We start from the raw sequence: 7480 nt of genomic DNA, 5'->3' as shown, positions 1-7480 counted from the left end.
TTGAAGGAAGGGAAGAGCGGAGCTATAGAACCTGAAATGCAAGTCCAGCGAGAACAAGCTTCCATTTTTCTGCAAGGAGAGAAGCTTCTAATGTCGCTTATGAGTAAATTTGTCTCCATAGCTTCACACAAACCATCGTTTCAATGAATGCAAAATAAAAAAAAATCGATATAATGAGATATATACAAGCGTTTCAGGTAGAAACAACAACTTGACATGCTACTAAAGTGTGCATAAACATTTCTTTTGTGTAGCAAAATTACAATTGGACAATTGCTTCACAACAACTTCAGCGAATACGGTTCACATGAGAAAATGGCTCAGGTACTACTACTTTTTTTGGAGAAGTTTTTTTGGCAACCTCTGGTACTCCAAAGACATTCCAAAACATCAGTCTCTCATCTTCTGCTGCAGAAGCTACAGTACAACCATTCAGACTATAGGTCGTATAAAGAGCTCGTGATGTGTGACAATTGAGCTCAGCCATTTTCACCATTGATGGGTACTTCCAAAGTGTAAGCTGGTTCTGAGTATACCCATGTGAGCTAAGCAACTCTCTTTCCTTGTTGCTCCATAACAAAGAACAAACTTGAGAGCCAATTTCTACCGTGTTCAAGCAAGCTCATGTCCTAGTATTCCAGAACTTTATTCTCCCATCTCTTTCACCGCCACCAGTTGCAAGTAAACTGTCTTGAAAAGGGCACCACGCAAGAGCTTTAACTGCAGATGTGTGCTCTACAAGCCTGTGCAGCCGCTGAGTACTAGAACGGTCCCATATATTAACCACATTGTCGATGCCAGCACTGCAGATTTGTTGTATTGCCTTGATCTTACGCTTTCTCTTGGACATCCAATAGTGGTATATTATTCGAATGAATTGATCTGGAGACCTCTGATGGGCATATCCACTTCTCAATTGCCTATGCTCAGTTATGATCATTGGTCGAAGATGGTGAATTTCTATGGCAAGTTGGTCATTTTGGGCGGCTATCACGAGAGGGTACATGATGTTTTGATAACTCTCTAATTTACATGTTTTAAGCATCCTTTTTTGTCCATATTTTGCATTGTTTATACCCTAACCTTAGCATTTTTAGGTCATTAATTGTAGGAATTCGCATTTAGATAATTTAGGGTGTTGCATTCTTGCATTTGCATACTTTGGATGAAAACAGGTTAAATCCGAGCATGTACCCGAAGGAGCAATTGAACAGGAAGAACAGTCTGAACCCCAACCCGATCGAGGAGGATTCAAGAGAAGGAAGAACAACCCGAAGACCACCCGAGGAGTAACCCGACCTCATCCTCGTGCACATCATCGAGCAGACCCTCGAGCAGGAATAGGAAGCTAGGTTAAAGGGTTTTCCATACACTACAGGAAATGTGGGTATTGATAGCACCATAAGATAGCGTTTTGTATGTATATGTTATGTTTGACTGAATCGTGATTTAAAGATAGTGTTTTGTATATTATAAACGCTACAAATTATTTAAGCGGTATAATGAATGTGACGCGGGAATTTTTTTTTGGTTCGAGATCTTTATTGTCCCGCTATTGAAAATGGTAAGAGGGAAAAACCTAAATATTTTTGCCACCATCGTATCAGATCAGATTGACAAGTTCTCGATCGCTTTCAATATCACTCTCACTCGATTTCTCTCAATCTCACTCGCTTTCTCAGTCTCTCCCTCTAATTCGCACTTTATCTCACTTGATTTCTCACTCTCTCAACTCGATTTCTCACAATCTTCCTGGAATCTTCTATAGGTATGTTTTCATTCAATCGTAGCTTATTTGTTCGTTGGAATGGAAAAAGATTTTCATTTGGGGTTCTGATTCTTGGTTTGTGTGAACATTGATGCAGAAGTTTGTGATTGTGGGTATCGATTTTGATTTTGGGTTTTGATTCTTAGTTTCGGTGAACATGCATGTCGAAGTTTGGCACATTTCTTGCTTCAATTTTGATTTTCTGTATTGATTATGATTTTTGGGTTTCGATTTTATGTTGATTGAAACTGTTGTTCATTTATCAATTTCAGAAGATGGGAGAGGTTTAAGTTCTACCTTTGGTAAAACTCTTCCACTTCGAATATTGATAGCATTAGCAAACTCTATAGAGTGCATAATAGCTTTGCCCTTGTTTTGGTCATGGTTTGGGGAAGAATCCATTCTGGTCTCCATAGTCACAATCTTGGAATTTAGTGTGTCAAACTTGGCATGTAGTTCACTGTAAATATTTTCCATCCTCTTGTTTATCTCAACAAATTTGTTTGCTGCCTCAAGCTGCCCATTTGCTTGCCCAATCAACACTTGTTGCATCATAGCTCTTAAGTCTGGTTCTTGGCCTTGGGAGGTCTGAAACCCTGGAGGGGGACACAATTGAGGCTGGAACCCTTGGTGATGTTGCTTGCGTGCATTGTTGTTTTGTTGTTGAGGCTGTTGAGGTGGGAAGACTTGATCTTGAGGATTGGCTACATTGTTGCTTCTATAGAGAGATTTTTGTTCTTGAATCCTCCTTGGTTGTAACCTTTGAATCCTCCTTGGTTCTGCATGTAGCACAACTCAGCAAACTCTCTCTCCCCTTCTTGAGCTTGAACCTCTTCTTCACCAATGAAATGAATGGTCTTTTGTTGGCTGAGTATAATCTTATCTAGCTTCTCATTGACCATCTTCAAGTCCTTCTTGTACTTCTCCTCTTGATCATTGGAGACAAACCTTACTGTTCTGTCATAGTCTTCATTATAATTCCCATCTGATTGAGCTAGATTCTCTACCAACTACCAGCCTTCTTCCACATTTTTGTTGAGGAAGTTACCATTGTAGGCTGTATCAAGAAGCATCCTTATCTTAGGTAGAACTCCTCTATATAAAGTGTTGAGCAGAGATTCATTGCTAAACCCATGATGAGGACACTGAGTTTGGAAGCCTTTGAATATCTCCCATGCCTCACAAAAGCTTTCATTGTTTCTCTGTGCAAAACCAGAAATCTCATTCCTCAACCTTGCAGTTCTTGCATTGGAGAAGAACTTAGCTAGAAAGGCTTTCTTGCAAGCATCCCATGTGGTGATTGCTCCAGTTGGAAGTGTCTTCTCCCATAGATGTGCTTTGTCTCCAAGTGAGAAAGGAAACAGCCTTAGCTTGAAGTCATCTTCACTAACACCATTGATCTTTGTGAGTCCACAAATTCTATCAAACTCATTAAGGTGGTCTAGGGGATCATCCATTGGCAAACCATGGTATTTATTTGCTTGAATCATAGAGATCAATCCACTCTTGATCTCATAATAATTATTAGCAACTGCATTAGGCACAATACCAGCTCTTTGCATCTCCAGCACCAATGTGCCTTGGCCTTTAACTTCATTATTTTGTTGCCCCATTAGCAACTGATTCTCTTGTTCTTGTAAGATTCTTGTTTTCTGCTGTCTCAAATTTCTTGGTAGTCTGTTGATGTGGTCAAGAAGCCTCTGAATATTCTGATTACCCTTGGATCTTGTTTGCATCAACGGACTCGATCACTGACTCGAACAGGCACTCGGCCGAGCACAGGCTCGAGTGAAGGTCGAACTGACTGAGACGAGACGTCTAATTGTATTCGGGTTGTGACTCGATCAAGTACTCGATCAGCAGACGGTCGAGTGGTAGCTCGAGTTGTATGTCGAGTTGGTACCTGAGATTCAGAACAACCAAGCAGATGAAGAATTCAAATCAGTAGTGATTAAAGGAGCAATAGAACTTAATCTTAGACTTGTATAAATCCTAAATGTCACAAACAAACACTCAACTGGGCAACGACACCAAATTGAAACTTGCTTTCTTGTGTGTGATTGATGAATGACGATAGAGATGAAGAATGATGGATGCAAGGAGTTCAATTACTCTTATGCAGTTGTAGTATAAGAGATGTCAATCCTAAATGAGTGAGATGCAAGCAGATTGGATATGAATACTTGTCTGAGTTAAGCTAATTATAAAGGATGTTTGTCACTAACAACCTAATGATGATATTTAAATGCAGAATATAAAGCTACTAAAACAAGAAACTAAATGAAAAGTAAACTAAATGATCAAAGCAGTAATGTAATGACACAGAAACAGAAACTACAGTAATGCAAGATAAGTTATAAAACAGGATCAACAGAAACTAAATGAATGCAACAGAAATGAAACTATAATGAAACAGGAAATGAAACAGAACAGAAGCAGAACATCAACAACAAACTCTAGAAGGAGCTCAAGCAAGCACTCAATCGGATGCTGGATCGAGTGATAAACGAAGAACAGAAACAGAGCAATTAATGAAACAAAGCAAACAACAAACGAATAACAATACTTAAATAGGGAAGTCAATAAACAAAGAAAGGTCCTAAGGATGGATTCATGGGATGGACTCAAGCTATGGTTATCTAAATTGGTCAACAAAACTCAATCAAACATGAGCTATCTCTAGACAATGATCTTCTAATACATGTTAATCCATTCTCATGACAATAACAATCAAGCTAAGATACTTCTTAGACCTAGCTCTCACTAGCTATTACATATCAAAGCAGACATTAAACAACTTGATCATTAATGTCATAAACCAACAAAACATCTAATCTCTTAGCATGTTCCATGATAATCTCTAGTATTAGCCTTATCTAGCAACTTAGACATTGGTATGATGCTAAGAAGCTTAAGATCTACCCTTACCCTCTCAGTACAAGAATAGCATAGAGTTCATCTAACCCAGAAGAGATATTAAGCAATCAATCTTGACCAATCCAAACAACCATAACCTTAATCCATCCTAATCCATCAATAAGATCCTAAGCCACTACTCAAAATCACAAAACATGATGAACAAAGTCAAAAACCCAGAAATCAATGAAACTTGCATGATTAGATAGATAAGACAAAGATCTACAATATTGAAGAAAGAATCAAACTCGAATTCTTAATACTTAGAAAGTTATGGAACCAACAAGTATCAAAGATTTCTTAAAAATAAACAAAAGTGGCTAAAAGATCTAGGCAATACAAAGCAAAAAGGAATAATTCCCAAAAGGGTAAATACTACGTTTAGGTTTTTGTACCCTAAAAGGTCTTTCTTTGGTGGCTGCAGGGTACAAGGCTTTATATAGAAAAAAGAGGGAAAACCCTAAAAATGCTACAAGACAAAATAGAAGGGCGGCTCGGTCAACTCGACCATGTGCTCGGTCGAGTGGCTGGTCGAGTGGGCTCTTCTCCTGCTTCTTCCATCCGATCGAGTCCTTCTCCGCACACGGTCGAGTGCCTGGTCGAGTAGGCAGTCGAGTGGACTTCTGGACCTTGATTCTTCACCTCTAGCTCCCTTGTTTTCTCCTCTTGATAGCTTCAATCCTCTTCAGCATTCCTTCCATGCTCCTTAGGCTCCAAAATCACCTGTTTATGCAAGAAAATATGAAAATGCAATGCAACTTTACCCTAATGCATGAACAGTCCTAAAGCTATACAATAATGGCCAAAATACATAGCAAAAGGTGCAAAAGATGTGAATATGCTAAGGAAAAACAAGGTAAAATATATGAACATCACCTAAGTATTGGTTTAGTAGAGCTGAGGAAGCAGCTAGAGGATTTTTTGAGCAAGGGATTCATCCGCCCTAGTGTATCACCGTGGGGAGCGCCTGTGTTATTTGTTAAGAAGAAGGATGGGAGTTTCCGGTTGTGTATTTATTACAAGGGTTTGAACCGGGTCACTGTGAAGAACAAGTACCCTCTTTCCAGGATTAATGAGTTGTTGGATCAGTTGAGGGGTGCTAATTGGTTCTCTAAGGTAGATCTAGCGTCAGGTTATCATCAGATACCGATAGATGAAGCAGATGTGAGGAAGACGGCTTTCAGGACGAGGTATGGGCACTATGAGTTTGCGGTGATGCCTTTTGGGTTGACTAATGCGCCAGCAGCGTTTATGAGATTTATGAACAGCGTGTTTCAGGAGTTTCTGGACGTATTTGTCATCATTTTCATCGACGATATCCTAGTTTATTCTAAGAGTCCTGAGGAGCATGCAGTGCATTTGAGGGCAGTTCTGGAGAAGCTGCGGGAGCAGAAGTTGTTTGCTAAGTTAAGCAAGTGTAGTTTTTGGCAGCGTGAGATGGGTTTTCTGGGTCACATTGTTTCTGCAAAAGGGGTTTCTATAGATCTGGAGAAGATTCAGGCTATTAGAGATTGGCCTAGACCGCTGAATGCCACATAGATTAGGAGTTTCTTTGGTCTGGTAGGTTACTACAGGAGGTTTGTGCAGGGATTTGCGAGCAGAGCACGTCCGTTGACTAAGTTGACAGGGAAGGACGTTCCTTTTGTGTGGTCACATGAGTGTGAGGAGGGCTTTGCAAGCCTTAAGGAGATGTTGACTACTACGCCAGTGTTGGCTTTGCCTGAGCAGGGAGAACCCTATGTGGTTTATAAGGATGCATCTATAGTTGGTTTGGGATGTGTGTTGATGCAGCATGGGAAGGTGATTGCCTATGTTTCGCGGCAGTTGCGGAAGCATGAGGACAACTATCCTACTCATGATTTGGAGATGGTTGCTATAGTTTTTGCCCTGAAGATTTGGAGATCTTATCTTTATGGTGCAAAGGTACAGGTGTATACAGATCATAAGTGTCTGAAGTATATATTCACTCAGCCTGAGCTGAATTTGAGACAGAGGCGGTTGATGAAATTTGTGGCAGACTATGATTTGGAGATAACCTATCATCCCGGTAACGTTAACCTTGTTGCAGATGCTTTGAGTCGGAAGAGGGTAGCTTTGGCTCAGGAGCAGGAGATGGAGTATCTGGTAAGAGAGATCGGTGCGTTGAGTTTGTGTGTTGCCTCTCAGGAACCGTTAGGTTTGGGGGCAGTTGATAGAGATGATCTTCTGAGCAGGGTGCGGTTGGCTCAGGAGAAGGATTTGGGGCTGGTGAATACCTCAAAGGATGTAGATTCAGAGTATCAGGTCTCAGATAATGGTACTATCTTGGTGAACCGTCGGATTTGTGTGCCCAAGGATGAGGAGTTGAGATAGGAGATCCTGAGAGAGGCTCATGCTTGCAAGTTTTCTATTCATCCAGGAGCGACCAAGATGTACCGTGATCTCAAGAGGTACTATCACTGGGTCGGGATGAAGAAGGATGTAGCTAGTCGGGTCGTGAGGTGCGATGTGTGTCAGCAAGTGAAGGCTGAGCATCAGGTTCCAAGCGGGTAACTGAGGAGTTTACCCATTCTAGAGTGGAAGTGAGATATGATCACGATGGATTTCGTGGTAGAATTACCAGTGTCTCAAATTTTTGATGCTATTTGGGTCATTGTGGACCGGTTGACCAAGTCTGCACATTTTCTGGCCATTAAGAAGACTGATGGAGCAACGGTCTTGGCTAAGAAGTATGTGAGGGAGATAGTCAGATTGCATGGGGTGCAAGCGAGTATTGTGTCTGATAGGGATTCTAAGTTCACTTCGGTGTTCTGGAGA

The 7480-nt window shown here is 40.8% G+C and overlaps 1 non-coding gene and 1 pseudogene across 1 annotated transcript; one reads left to right on the top strand and one right to left on the bottom strand.

Moving 5' to 3' along the window:
- Positions 1-281: 281 nt before the first annotated feature.
- Positions 282-1006, bottom strand: LOC147950231 (cell division cycle 20.2, cofactor of APC complex pseudogene; annotated as a pseudogene).
- A 1890-nt stretch (positions 1007-2896) lies between these two features.
- Positions 2897-3003, top strand: LOC147950230 (small nucleolar RNA R71). The gene has a single exon (XR_015565251.1). It is a non-coding gene; the product is annotated as a small nucleolar RNA R71 (small nucleolar RNA).
- Positions 3004-7480: the final 4477 nt, after the last annotated feature.

This window comes from Camelina sativa, chromosome 1 (assembly GCF_030686135.1).
Source record: "Camelina sativa cultivar CO46 ecotype springtype chromosome 1, ASM3068613v1".
Classification (NCBI taxonomy): domain Eukaryota; kingdom Viridiplantae; phylum Streptophyta; class Magnoliopsida; order Brassicales; family Brassicaceae; genus Camelina; species Camelina sativa.
This window is presented reverse-complemented; position numbering and strand designations above follow the sequence as displayed.